Source organism: Phacochoerus africanus, chromosome 8 (assembly GCF_016906955.1).
Source record: "Phacochoerus africanus isolate WHEZ1 chromosome 8, ROS_Pafr_v1, whole genome shotgun sequence".
NCBI lineage: Eukaryota > Metazoa > Chordata > Mammalia > Artiodactyla > Suidae > Phacochoerus > Phacochoerus africanus.
The window spans coordinates 16,897,644-16,912,543 of NC_062551.1; the positions used below are offsets into that span (position 1 = coordinate 16,897,644).

The window sequence follows — 14,900 nt, forward strand, 5'->3', positions numbered from 1 at the left end:
GTATGTGGTATTTTGTTACGGTAGCCATAACAAATTAATGTACACGTGGAAACAACCTAACCCATCCTGCAGCCTGAAGCAGAGCCAAACCTCAGATCCATGAGCAAGAAATAGTGCTTATGGTTGAAAACCACCGACATCTTGGGATTGCTTGTCACGCATTACTATTGCAACAAAAACTGACCAATACACTTTCATTTCTCAATTCACAGATGTTTACCTTCTAAATGTATCATGAAGTTGCTATTGCTAAAGAATATCATATGCTGATGGTTTGAAACAGTTTATAATAAAAAAAATCAACAATCTAAATGTTGATAGAGAGAGAGAGAGATAGGGAGATAAATGCCAACAGAGACAAGTTGTTAGTCTTTATTTATTCCAGTTTTTCTTCTACTTGCCCTTGGAGGTCATTTGGTCATGAAGATTGTAAGATCTAATCACTTACAGGTGGAATCTAAAAAAGTGATACAGATGAACATATTTACAAAACAGAAACAGACTCACAAACATAGAAAACAAACTTATGGCTACCAAAGGGGGAGGGGGAAGGGGTATATTAGGAGTTTGGGATTAGCAGATGCAAACTACTATATATAAAATAAACAAGAAGGTCCTACTCTGTAACACAGGGAAATATATTCTCACTGTCTTATTACAAACTATAATAGAAAATAATCTGAAAAAGAATATATATACATATATAACTGAATCACTTTACTGTACAGCAGAAACCAACACAATATTGTAAGTCAACAATATTTGAATAAAATAAATCCAAACAGGAAGTCCCCAGTGGCACAGTGGGTTAAGGATATGGCATTGCCACAGCCGTGGCACAGGTTGCAACTGTGGTGCAGGTTCATTCCCTGGCCTGGGAATCTCCAGATGCCACAAGCGTGCCCCCCCAAAAAAAATCCAAACAAAAGCAGAAAATATTAAAACAGAAAAGAAGATTGTAAAATCTAGAGTCAGATTACCTAGATTCAAATTCCTCTGTCTTTATCAATTACTAGCTTTGCAGCCTTGCTGCAAATTACTGAATTTCTCTGGATCTTAATTTTCCCGCCTGTAAAATGAGAATATAATAACAGCCACATAAGAGGTGTTAAGAGGGTTAAATGAATGAATAAAAGAACTGGGAGCAATGTCTGACACACAGTATGTTTTTAGTCATGTTCCTTATTGGTATCACCTGTCTGACTACACTGAGTATATTCTGCGGGCTCATGTTCCTTTGGTCACCCTCTGCCAAAATCACTCCAAAACCTCTTTCGGGTATTTGTCCCAAACCCTTTCTCTCCTTCATTCTTCTGAACCTTCTTCCAAGATGATCTTAGCCATTCCCATGGCTTTTGCTATAGCTACTCAAACGTATACCTTTCTTCTAGACCTCTTTCTGAACTCCAAATCCGGATGTCCTGCTGGACATCTCCAGGCTTTACTTCGGTGACTCCTGGTGAAGCCCTGCATCAGTTGGAGATGACCAGCAGACAGACTACGATCCCCCTAGAGAAAAATGAGACAGAAGAGCAACCAAGTAAATATACTTAGGTCTCCTATAGCTCATAAAAATAATGTGTCTTAATAAGAACCAAAGGCAGGAGTTCCCGTCGTGGCGCAGTGGTTAACGAATCCGACTAGGAACCATGAGGTTGCGGGTTCGATCCCTGCCCTTGCTCAGTGGGTTAACGATCTGGCGTTGCCGTGAGCTGTGGTGTAGGTTGCAGACGCGGCTCGGATCCTGCGTTGCTGTGGCTCTGGCGTAGGCTGGCAGCTACAGCTCCGATTCGACCCCTAGCCTGGGAACCTCCATATGCCGAGGGAGCGGCCCAAGAAATGGCAAAAAGACAAAAAAAAAAAAAAAGAAAGAAAAAAGAACCAAAGGCATTCTAAAGTCATAAGAGGTAATGATAACATTTATTGAGATCCTTTCTTTTTTAATGATTTTTTTTCCATGATAATTGATTTACAGTGTTCTGTCAATTTCTACTGTACAGCAAAGTGACCCAGTCACACACACATATATACATTCTTTTTCTCACATGATCCTCCAGCATGTTCCATCACAAGTGACTAGATAAAGTTCCCTGTTACTGAGATCCTTTCTATACAAGTTACTTTCTAAATATTTTACACATATTAATTCATTTACCCTTCAAAGGAACTCTGTGTGGTAGGTAGTACTAGCATCCCTACTAGATAAATAAGGAAAACGAGGCACAAGAAGCTTATAAAACTTATGTCATATAGCTGGAAATGGTATTGTGGTTTTTTTTGTTTGTTTGTTTGTCTTTTTGTCATTTCTTGGGCCGCTCCCTCGGCATATGGAGTCTCCCAGGCTAGGGGTCAAATCGGAGCTGTAGCTGCCAGCCTACAACAGAGCCACAGCAACACAGGATCCGAGCCGCGTCTGCGACCTACACCACAGTTCATGACAATGCCGGATCCTTAACCCATTGAGCAAGGGCAGGGACCGAACCCGCAACCTCATGGTTTCTAGGCAGATTCGTTAACCACTGTGCCACGACGGGAACTCCAGGAAATGGTGTTATTTTAAACTAATCCTCCAGTCAGACTCTAGGGTCCATCATCTTAACCACCATGCTTTACTTCCAGAAATAGGCCTGAAAAATGTTTTCAGACACTAAAACAAGCACGATTATCACTATTTTAAATAACAGTAATGGCTATCATTTTGGAGGCCAGGTACACATTCAAGTAAAATGCTTTACACAAGTTAATCTGTTCGATTCCTCAACAATGCTATGATGCAGTTCTTAGTACTGTGCCCACCCTACAGAGGCAGAAACTAAGGCCCAGGAAAAGTCAGTAAATAACTCAAAGTCACACAGTGGTAAGAAGAGACAGGACCCAAATCCTGTCCGTCTCACACCAGCATCCCTCATCTTAACCACCGTTGCCTCGAGAGATGAGCACTAAACGGCCTCTTGAGCAATTGCTGGCATGCCCTCTCCTGCGCCACACCACTGTATGCCACTAGAAAAAGCTCTCTCAGTTCCAGGTCCCATGAGGCCCCACCTTTGGGGACTGACACAGCCTCTCTCTCCATTTGTCTCTGGAATTGCACAACCCTTGTCACTAATTCTCTTCGTGGGGCTCTGCTCCATCCTCTCTACACTCGGCTTCCCCTAATTTTTGGTTTTGGCTCCACCATAAATGTAGCTTTTATCTGACTTTGACTTGTCATGGTGCTGACTCAGGCCTCTATTCCATAGGCCCCTTTAGCTCAGCTCTCTACAGCTAACTGACTCCAGTTCCTGTCTCTGAGTCAGATTTCAGAGACAGAAAATTCGATTGGTCAATGGCCAGCCAGTGGAACAGGTGACTTTGATGAGGTGTCTGTCTCAACTAGCTGTGCTGGATGGGAATCTGGATTCACGTGGGGGAGGATTAGAAATAGTCAGCCTAGGGAGTTCCCGTTATGGCTCAGCAGTAACAAACCCAAATAGTATCCATGATGATAGGAGTTCAATCCCTGGACCCACTCAGTGGGTTAAGGATCTGGGGTACTCTCGTGAGCTGTGGGGTGGGTTGCAGATACAGCTCAGATCCTGTGTAGCTATGGCAGGACCATAGCCCGGCAGCTGCAGCTCCAATTCAACCCCTAGCCTGAGAACTTCCATGTGCCACAGGTGTGCCCCTAAAAAAAAAAGAAAGAAATATTCAACTTAGAAGAGAAAAAACAAGAGGAAGAGTGACAAACTGTGAACAAGCTATCATAGGAAGACACTTTTTACCCTCTCCCCAGCTTTCTTTCAATGGTCAGAGCGGCAATTCCCCCCCCCATCACCAACGTGTTGAGGCAGATACAATGAGGAAGGTCTAGGAAGAGGTTTCTGCCCAGGCAAGGAAGCGCCTTTAGGTGGTCTCTAAGATTCCTATGAATTTGTGGAAATTTAAGGACTAGTTAAAAAATATACCAAAAGCACCTTAGAAAAGCATGTTAAATATCCTCTGAAATAGCGGCTTTCAGATTGTCTGTTGACGTTTCCCCACCCAAGGGGGAAGTTACACTGAGACGGCAAGCACAAAGGCACAAGAAGCAGAGCGAGACACCGCACAGCAAAAGGAACTTCACCAACCTCACACTTCAGTGAAGCTGTCTCCCTATTGGCCACAGGTCCTCCCTCATAAAATAAGGCTCCATCCACCGGAATTACAATTAAATGACCTCTGAAAAATTTGCAGACTCCTTGAATGTCTCAGGTTATAAGGAATCTGCAATCACTCATGACTGAATTACACTCCCTAAAGATTTATCTACCACCGACCGTGTATAATCACATGACGTGCTGTTCCTGACCACATGCAGGATACAAAGGTAAGAGTCACTCTCCCTCCAACGTCCAGGGCCCACCATGCGGGGAAGAAGGGGAGGTCCGCTGGCAAACAAGAAAGAATACACTGTAACAAGTGGGTGCAGGAGGGGAAGAGCAAGGGGAGACGTTTATTCCATGGAAGCCCATGCAGGGACTTGAGAGCCATTTGCTGAGGTGATACAGGATCTAGACCTTGTAGAAGGCATGGGGGCTGGTGTACAAGTATTCCACCTGCACAGCATGAGCAAAGGCGCAGAGGTATTAGGCACTAAAGAGGCGAGATAGTAGCAGGCATATCTGGAGAACGGCAAATAGTCTGGCATGGCTAGAAGATGGGCGTGTGGGGAGAAGAGAGACGGAGGAGGACAAACTACTGGGAATGGCAGAATATATGTTTGGAAATGCGGTCTGGAGGACCTTGACTAAAGACTGTTCCGAATGGAAAAGGTCTCTATAATCATGATAAGGAACTTCAAATCAATCTAACTTTGGGAATTCCTGTTGTGGCTTAGTGGAAACAAATCTGACTAGCATCCCTGATGACGCAGGTTCGACCCCTGGCCTTGCTCAGTGGGTTAAGGATCCGGCATTGCCCTGAGCTGTGGTGTAGGCTGCAGACAGAGGCAGCTTGGATCTGCTGTTGCTGTGGCTGTGGTGTAGGCCGGCAGCCACAGGTCCAACTCGACCCCTAGCCTGGGAACCTCTGCATGCCACAGGTGCGGCCCTAAAAAAGACAAAAAGAGGGAAAAAAAAATCACTCTACTAAACATCAAAGTTAAAAAGTACTAATGAGCCCAATATCTGATTTTAATAATAAACTCTGAAAGTCAATGAGGGAGACTCTCGAAAGATCTTATCCCTGCCTTCAAGAAACATAACCCTGGGGAGAAGGATGGAAGTGGGACCTCCGAGGTAAAGGCAGAGGTGGGACAAATCTCTTCCTGAACAGGAGCAATGCCCTTGCTTGCCAAAACTGCCTCTCAAACTTCTTCACCAGTCCCACATGTGACCTGACCCGGAATAAAGATCCCTTTCTGCCCTCCTTTGCACAAGTAACAATAAAAATGTTGTGCCTGTCAACCAGCACGTTTAATGCAGCAGCAGCACTTAAATCTGCCTCTCATTTTCCTACCACTTTCCTGAAATTCCAGAGGACGGGGTTATTGTTAAACAGCAGCAAGCATTATTCTCACAGCAGAGCACATTAATAATAATTCAGTGTGGTGTCATGGAAGCCTGTGGGCTCTGAGCTGAATTTATTTGAAAAATAAAGTTTGTTTTTTTTTTTTTCCCTGAAGATCTTTACTTAAGTCAGCATGGAACTCTCGTAAAGATAACTACCAATAAGTCACAACTACCCAAGGAGCAGTCTTGTTATTTTTTTAATTCACTGCTCACCATGACAACATAATAAACACACCTTTAGAGGCCCATACATGTCCAACTATTGAAAATGTCATAGTTCCTCCTTCGTGGTGCTCCCAAGGCATAAACTTCAACTGACTTTTTTTTTTGGGGGGGGGGTCTTTTTTTTTTTTTTTTTTGGTATTTCTTGGGCCGCTCCCACGGCATATGGAGGTTCCCAGGCTAGGGGTCGAATCGGAGCTGTAGCCACCAGCCTACACCAGAGCCACAGCTGGATCCAAGCCACGTCTGCAACCTACACCACACTTCACGGCAACGCCGGATCGTTAACCCACTGAGCAAGGGCAGGGACCGAACCCGCAACCTCATGGTTCCCAGTCGGATTCGTTAACCACTGCGCCATTACGGGAACTCCCTTCAACTGATTTTTTTGATTTCCTGAAATTCTAGTAAAACATCAATGTTCAACTGCAAGCTACTAGAAATAATTTTGTGATAAATTGGCAACACAGGCTTTATTTCATAATCCACTAATAATTACTGAGCTCCTTGTTCACTTTAAAAAAAAAGCAGCAAACCATCAAACCAATATGGTTTTGGCATCTGTTTTTTCAATTTTTGTTGAGAGTTCTCTTAGATGTTCCTATATTCTTTCATAAATGACTAATAGGAAAGATACAAGACTAATAGGAAACATAACTTTATGTAACTTCATTGACGGTTGGTTTCAGTTAACAGCTGGTCTTTAAACTACCCAACATAAAAGCATACATTTTAGGGGGAAAAAAAACCAACCCCAAAACTGCTTCATAAAATCAAGTATTTCATTTTTCAAAGCTTTAGGATTATTCGAGAGGCTAGAGTACTAAAAAGTCTCTAGAGTTGGTTTTTTTAAAAGTTAAAAGTTTCCACCTTTAAATATCAGAGACTAGAGATTTTACTATACAATAAGTGTCAGAAATAAAATACAATTCCCTTCAAAGCCATATTTAAGAAAAAAAAAAAAAAAGTAAGCCTCTGTAAAAAAAAAAAAAAAAAGTTTTTCCTTCCAACATTGAGATGTGGACCTAAAATCCCAGCAAACAATTATGATGGTCTTTCTGCAATGGTGCCCAGACATACACATCAACCACAGCTTCAGGCTTCCATATGTTCAGGCTGCTGACAATGCTTTCTCTGCTTCCTAACAGCTGCTCCTTTTTTGCTAAGGAAATACTCTTAAGAAGCACACCACAGAAGCACAGTATTCAATTTCCCACCATCCTCAGTCCCTCCCCAAGTGCATAGAATATAACATCAAGTACATACGAGTTCCGACTTCTTCATGCAAACGATTGCTTTTTTTCCTTCTCTATCCCATATCTTCTATACCAATGAATTTGTTTGGCGGGGGCGGGGGGGGGGGGTGGGTAAGGAGCAGATACTTATGCTCTGACAAAATGTTAGGTGGATTCAAGAAGAATGTCTAACGATCAGTAACTCTCAGAAAATTTAAAAAAAAAAAATCTCTCACTGGAAGCTACTTGTTGGGCTCATCTCTCTCTCTGAAGTCTGCCAGGCCCTCACATACCAGGGCTGGTTTGCTTTCTCTCCAACAGGGATAATGGGCTTTTCAGCACTTTTGCCAAATTACTGACAGAAAGACCTATTTCCCCTTCCTCTGAAAAGAAACTGATAGTGACAGAAGCAAGAGAATAACTTTAACCACTAAATTATACATTGCAAACAACAGATGGATAAATGAAACTCCCACATAATTTCATTACAAATTCTTTCCCAGCTAAAGGTTCATAAAAATGGTCAATAAGTCACAAAAGCATCTGGCCTGAAATTTTTTCCTGGATTTTTTTGTCTTCTGCCTTACTATTGTCTTTTGAATATGTTTTTCACGAAGACATCAATAGGAGCACAGTTAAGGACTGTGTAATTCGGAAATGCCGGGAGGTAATACTTGAGTGTTCTCGTCTTTTTCCAGGACTAAGTTAACTACATTAACTTGCTCCATTAGGAACGGCATCCACGATTTCACATTTGTGTTCATTTTCCCAAAGGTATAAACACTATCACTGTCTCTGGTTCCAAGTCATTGACCTTTTTCCCAATAATTTCTGTCCCCAATATATTGTCATGCACAGGTGAGCACTTAATAAATACTATTGGATGATGGATGTACCCAATTACAGAATATTCCAAAATGCTCCATTTTATAAGTCTCCCTAAGAGCAACACTGGTGGAGCCTTAACATCCACCTTAGCTCAAAGTCTGACAAATGCATTTCAAAACCCACGAATGTATAATCGACGCTCAGAGACAGTTTAAAAGTGTCTCTGTGTCTCACACCTGCCTGCCTAGAACACAAAATACAAAATCTGAATCAAATACAAAGCAAAATGAAAAAGATGTGTATTGGAACAGGTTGTGCTTTTCAGTATCAAAATTCGGGTGAGGCAGTCTTTGACACAGCAAGAAATTTGTAATTCAAAAATCAAAATTTGTACGCTCTTTACTAAACACACAAAACCCACATGACTTAACGTTCTCATCTACCCACCTCTGAAAACCAAAGAAAGCACACACACACACAGCATTGCTCAAGTCAAAGTGGGATTTAATACTGCAAACACGTTGGTGGGTAACGACTGTGTGTTGAAGGAAACCACGAAGCGCCTTTCACAGCCAGGTGTTCCAGGTGTACCATCGATGTTTTCATGTTAACAATTTATCATTAAGTGGGGATGAGGTAGCGCCAAGCTGCCACCAGAGAAGCCTGGCGCGCCCAAGTTTAGAGAACGGGGAGCAGGGAATGTGTCTTGGTTATAGAACAAAAGAATTCTTTTTATCACTTGCCTTTACTGCTGGAGAAAATGGCTCCTGGTGTGCTGAACTCCATGATAAATGTGCCCCCTCTCGTTCTTTATTGCCTCTGTAAATCACAGGACTGACAGCAGTTAATAAGAAAAGCTTTTGAGTGGTTTTGAAGTTTTGCTTTGTACAAATAAAGTCTCATATTAAAGATTTTGCTAGTCCTCAAGGTGTAGAAAAAGCAGCAGGCGTGGAACTTCCATAGTTTTAACTGTTTGTCTCCTTTTTTTAATTTAAAAAAAAAAAAGAAAGAAAACCTTTCAGACATGCACATTGGAAAAACACAAGCAGATCATCGTTTAAATGGCTTTGTGTACTCATAGAGTTGCTTTGCTGGTGCTACTGAAATTATAATCTCTTCTAGTTTTCATAAGCTGTATATTCAGATAAATACCAGAAAAGATATGTGGTGGAAAGAAGGTTGTCACGGTAGATTTATTACTATGGTTCTGACCATAATTGTATGGTTTACCTCTTTTAGCCAAGGCAAATTTGGGTTGAAGGCTGAGAAAGAGAACACGAAATTCCACTGAATCGATCAGCTGCCAGTTCCATCAGAGGGCCTGGGATCCTGAAATTCTGAAATCATATTTCAGAATATAATTGACATTAAAAGGAATAACAAAGCAACTTCACTGAGTAGGCGTTTTCTCCAAGGAGCTTGAAATACTTTACCATAACAGCCTCACGCAGTCCTAGAGGGCTGGCTTTATTATTTGTACTTGCTCGCAGAGGAAGTGGAGGCACAAAGAGAGAGAGATGTCTTTTCCTGATTATCGCTAAGTTCTCCACAGCGCCAAAAAATAGACCCAAGTTGGTACTCTTAAGACCTCACTCATTTTACAGCTCACAAAATAAGAATTTCGAATGTACTTTTCTCTGACAATATCACAATATCACCATCACAGAGGAAAGAAGGGTTAGTAATCTACTGACGTTGGCTGAATAACTATCTGTGCACTAGAAACTGGCCAGTTTATGATCTGGGGTTCAACTTCTCTTTGCCGGAAGCGACAAGGGCAAATAAAAGTCAGATTTTCAAACTGATCTGCTTGTGGCACTTTGCAGTTTGGTGGGCATAAGGTTAAAGGAACTAAACCATAGCTAATTTTGATGGCAGTTTTAGAACATTCTGATGTTTCACAGCAGCATATATCCAGGACCTGGCTTTGCCGTTAGGATTTCATTAAGCGACACATTTTACTGAAACAAATTAGAGCTAATATTCTGGAGATTTTGTTTCCTTTCCACGGTTTGCTCTATCCTACTCTAACTCTGGCCAATTCTTTCCAAAAGCGAATTTTCTCCGCCCATTGCCCCAAGTGAATAAGAATGAACAAGATTCCAAATTCTTGCAGGCCTGTCTGTTGAGATTGCCAACCTGCACGGGTTGCCCTGGGAATCATCTGAGGAAGTTGGCACAGCAGAGCTTTGGCAGCTCAGAGGTGGTCTTCGGTTCTTGAACTACTAGAAGCAAAGGGAAGATGTGCGGTTACCTCTCTACCGTCATCTCCCTGCTGGCCGAGATTATTCCATGAGGCTCAGACCTCCACGGGTGCAAATGAACATATGAGCCATGAAACATGGAGGCATTTCTCTGGAAGGAAAACCCAGGTTCTGCTTGGATTATCAAGATAAATTTCCTTGAATCTCAGACTGAGTTGCCCAGAAACCTGTCCCAGGTCCCTAGAGACAGAGGACTTATGTAAAGGAAGTTAAGGTGCCCAAAGGCAGCTAGGTGTGGTCCAGTGAAAATGTCTAAGAAAGTGCTCCTGTAGATTTATAGCCTGCCTGACATTTAAGAAACTCATAAGATAGAATGTGCACTGGGACCCATGGCTGTTAACCAGATTTCCCAGGGTGTAGAACAGGAAGAACCATGCCATGCCTGGCTCTTTCAGAAGGCAGTAAAACATAGTCCAAAGGACCAGAGACTCCCGCATGGGACAGAGCTGCGGGCAAATTCAAGCTCAGCCACTTTCTAGTTGTGTGACCTTACAAATAACATAAATAACATAATGTGTTTAAGTCCCTTTAAATCGATCTCATAGGATTGGCATCGAGTTAGGTTTATAAAGCACTTGCAAAGTGCCCCACAGAGAAGGCACCCAATAAATCACTAATTAACGTATTCAAAAAAATATGTGCCACACAGAGCTCTTTACATATGTTATTTCATTTAATCGCTACAGCAATTGTACGATTGGCCCGTACGTAAAAGAGGCCCCAATCCAAAAAGGTCAGGGTACCTCAGCAGAAACAGGCTGGAGGTGGACCCTGGAATGAAGCCAGAGGAGAGGGATGTGCGTTGCCATCTGCCACCTGCCACTCCCTGAAGGGGCACCGGGGAGAGTGCGTCAGAGTCAGAGCCTCTGCCAAGCCCAGAGACCACCACCAGCTCAGCTAATCATGAGAGGATTTCCCAGGAAGACTTTCCTGTGCCTGCCCCAACTCCTCACCTCTCCCAGCCCTACCATGGGGTTGGGACAGGTGGGGGGGAAAAGCTCCGAGAGGGAAAGAGAAAAGTCAACGTGTCCCCACCTCCTGCTGTGGGCTTCTCAACCTAACGCAGCACCAAGCTGGGCAAGAAGAGTGGCTTTAATGAAGTTCAGAATGTTACATTGGACTGGTCATTTTTTATCGCCAAAAGTATATTTTTATTATGACTAGAGGTCATCAGAGTATATTTTCTTAAATCTAAGAGTGGCTGGGAAAGCTAAGGGCTGTGCCTGAGGCTTTAGCTAGGGTAGGCAAAAAACTGGCCCCCAGAGTGGGTTTGAGAGGGAGGGGGAGATTACTGTTTGCTTCCTGTAGAGTTCTACTTTTCAACATACCATTGCCTTTAATATAAAATATATTCACCTATAAGTCTTATGGAACTAGAAACTGAAAACGGAGGCCACGACCATCAGCCAAATGAAAAACTAATTCTGAAACTACCTGTTGCTAAATTTAAAAATGAGTAGTCCATGCTGACACGGAAGTTTATATGCATGAAAATTCCGAATGAGTCTCCATAAGCAAATAGGTGGATTCACCATATTGCAACAGATGAGTCATTCAATGTGGAGCAAGAAAAGAAAGGTCTATAAAGCTCAAAGTGAAGCAGAAACTATAATTTGAATAAGTCAGACTAGCTCCTATTTCAAATTATACTGACAGTCATTCAGGTTATCCAGGACTCCCCCTTTCTCGCCACCATAAAAAAAAAAAAAAACAGTAGTTAACGAATCCGACTAGGAACCATGATGTTGAGGGCTCGATCCCTGGACTTGCTCAGTGGGTTAAGGATCCGGCGTTGCCATGAGCTGTGGTGTAGGTTGCAGACACGGCTCAGATCCCGCGTTGCTGTGGCTCTGGCGTAGGCTGGTGGCTACAGCTCCGATTGGACCCCTAGCCTGGGAACCTCCACATGCCATGGGAGCGGCCCGAGAAAAGGCAAAAAGACAAAAAACAAAAACAAAAACCAGCTTTCCATATAATCCGATTTCAATAGACAAACATCAACCCACTCCTTCATTTCACCTTGCACAGACCTAACAAAAGATAAGAATAAGGGGGTTGGCTTTGTAGGTCTTAAGATTTCTGTGTTTTGCAACAAGATATAGAAATATTAAATAATTTGAAATACTGGCAGGAGCAGTTGGTAAGGAGTACACCAGAGCTTCAGAAATACTGGTAATATTCTAACACCTCAGCTGGGGAAGTGAACACATTTATTTCATTGTTCTTTATATATCACACACACACACACACACACACACACACACACACACACACAATGGTACTTCAAACATTTCAAATTTTTCAAAAGTTTTTGTATTACGGAGATGGAAAAAAGATCAGTGGTGGCCAGGGGTTGGGAGGGAGGAAGGGATGATTAGGCAGAGCGAAGAGGACTTTTAGGGCAGTGAAACTATTCTGTATGATACAGAAAATGGTGGACACAACTCAGTATACATTTGCATTATACACTATACATTTCAAAACCCACAGAATGTACAACACCAAGCGTGAACACTAATGCAAACTATGAACTTTGGGTGATAATGACACGTCAATGGAGGTTCTCAGGTACAACAAAGGTACCACTTTGATGCAGGATGTTGGTTGTGGGGGAGGCTGTGTACCTGCAGAGTCAGGGGGAATAAGGGAACTCCCTATACGTCCCACTCCCCTTTGCTATGAACCTAAAACTGATCTAAAAAATAAAACCTCTTTTTAAAAAAGATTTTGTGTTCCTACTCCACTTCTGAATGCTCATCTCTAATTGCTCAAAATCTATTTTAAGTGACAACTCCATAAGGCCCTTCTTAACACTTTCTCTTCCTACTGAGGAACCTATCACTCTTCTCTATGCTGCCTTGGCTCCTCGGTCTTTGTTCCAACCCATCCATGGCACATGCTTACACAGGTCTGTCTACCAGCCTTCTTTCACTGAGAGAAAGGAAGACATCATCTTGGTGTTCTTGGTATTTTGAACGCCTAAAAGAATGTCTCGCATATAATAGATACTCAATACGCCTTAAATTATTTCCTATTGTATTTATATAATGTATAAATTAATATAGAATATAATCAATAATGTTACCGCTGAATCTGATTTTTAGCTTCAGATACATTAATTTTACAAACATGCTTCCAACATCCCTGATATATTTGAAGTGACACATATCAACATTTTAACCAGTTTTCTTTCCTTGCTGTGAATAATTGCCACAACTAGAGATATGAGCTCATTTGAAGGAATGAAAAGAGCTCTCCCTAAGATCATTTAATAGACCTATGCATAATTATCAATTTCCTCTTGAAGCCACCATTTGTTAAAAGAAAAGGAAAGATTCTATTAATGATCAAAACACTTGACTTTCTGGACCTATTCCAGCTAATGGGGGAAACTCAGTTCTCTGTTGTTGGGTTACTGCCAGGTGGTCTTTTACCGGGAATCATTCTAAACTTCTAATCACAGTTCAACGACCATCTGCCAAATCATACACAGGTATTGATATCTGCCACTCTACAGTTAAATTGCGCCAAATGTCAACGCAATCGACTCATTAGCAGGCTTGTATCAAGCTTCAGTGTTCACTACCCACTTCTGCATCTCTTTGATTAAGCCGTGTATGAGCCATATTCCCTGCCTGTCCACCAGCTGATGAGCTCAGTCATACTGCTAATATAAAATCAGATGAGCAAACGAAGGAAGTGGTAAAACCCCTGTGAGCACTCTGGTTCCCTCTTATGTAGAATATCAATATACTACAATCTAGCAAGGAAAGCAAATGAAATTTAAAAATTGCTTAGAGAATCATTTTCATTGAAAGTCACAGGAGGTCATTAAAAAGCACTGTAATTGCCCTGGGATTACACTTTGCTATCATTCTTCCATTTTCCTTGCTACCTGATCTTTTAAATCTTTCTTGCTGACGTAAAAACCATAAGCAAACCTGAAGTGTGACTGTCACATGCAGAATCTGAATGTTGGAGGTCAACACGTCTTACTGGCATGCTGGCCCAACCGCTCCAAATTTTATATCTCTTCTGTCCCTCAGTTATTGCCTGACATGATTTAACAACTGTAATTCCTTATTTAACGATGTCAAAGGTTTTTAGGAAATTGACTGTATTTCACCAACGATATATTTCTTCTTGATTACGGAGTGGTTAAAATGATTTTAAACCAAGACAGCAAAATAAAGCAGTAATAAAATCAATAAAAGGTGCTTAAAACATTCCTTCTATTAGGTAATGGCATTTAAAATATCCGTAGCTTGTAATGGCACTTAGGATATGCCCAAAAATCAATGAGCTAAATTACTTATTGAACTAGTTAATTTGAACATTGAGTTTTTTATGTATATTGATAAAAAGGGCTACAGAACACTCCTGGCAAGTAGCAATACCACGTTCATGGTCAGATGTCTCCCTCTGCTGGAAAAACAAATTAAATCATTTCCTTCAGTTACAGAACAAAAAGATAAAAAAATTGAAAGATATAACCATAAAAAGTCCACCACAGGCCTCTGAATCTTAAAAAAGGGTCCAGAAATTCATGGCAATAATATAAAATCATTAAGGGTTAAAAAAACAGGCATCTTTTAAGAACTTTGTCATTAACCTGGAGCATAGTACTTTATAGTCAATATCAAATAGCAGATGAGAATCAAAATTTGATTATTTCAAAACTCCATTCCTAATTTTCTAACCATTATCCTAGGGTTTTTGGCACCTTAGAGTAAGATTCTAAAAGCCTTGAATCCTTTCTCTTTGATGTCAGAGGGAAACAGGTTTGAATTTTAAAAGAGAAAGTATAAATCTGTGCTCAAGGA

At 41.6% G+C, this 14,900-nt stretch overlaps 1 long non-coding RNA gene across 3 annotated transcripts in view; it reads right to left on the reverse strand.

Moving 5' to 3' along the window:
* Window positions 1–362: 362 nt before the first annotated feature.
* Window positions 363–14,900, reverse strand: part of LOC125132736 (uncharacterized) — a 39,402-nt gene continuing 24,864 nt past the window's right edge. For 2 of the 3 annotated variants that reach the window (XR_007136313.1, XR_007136314.1), the window contains exons 2-3: window positions 1,381–1,509; window positions 363–457 (exon numbers count right to left, since the gene is read on the reverse strand). This is a non-coding gene — a long non-coding RNA (uncharacterized LOC125132736). Of the gene's footprint in view, window positions 458–926; window positions 1,070–1,380; window positions 1,510–14,900 lie in introns of those variants that run through there. The other variant, XR_007136312.1, reaches the window with a different exon arrangement.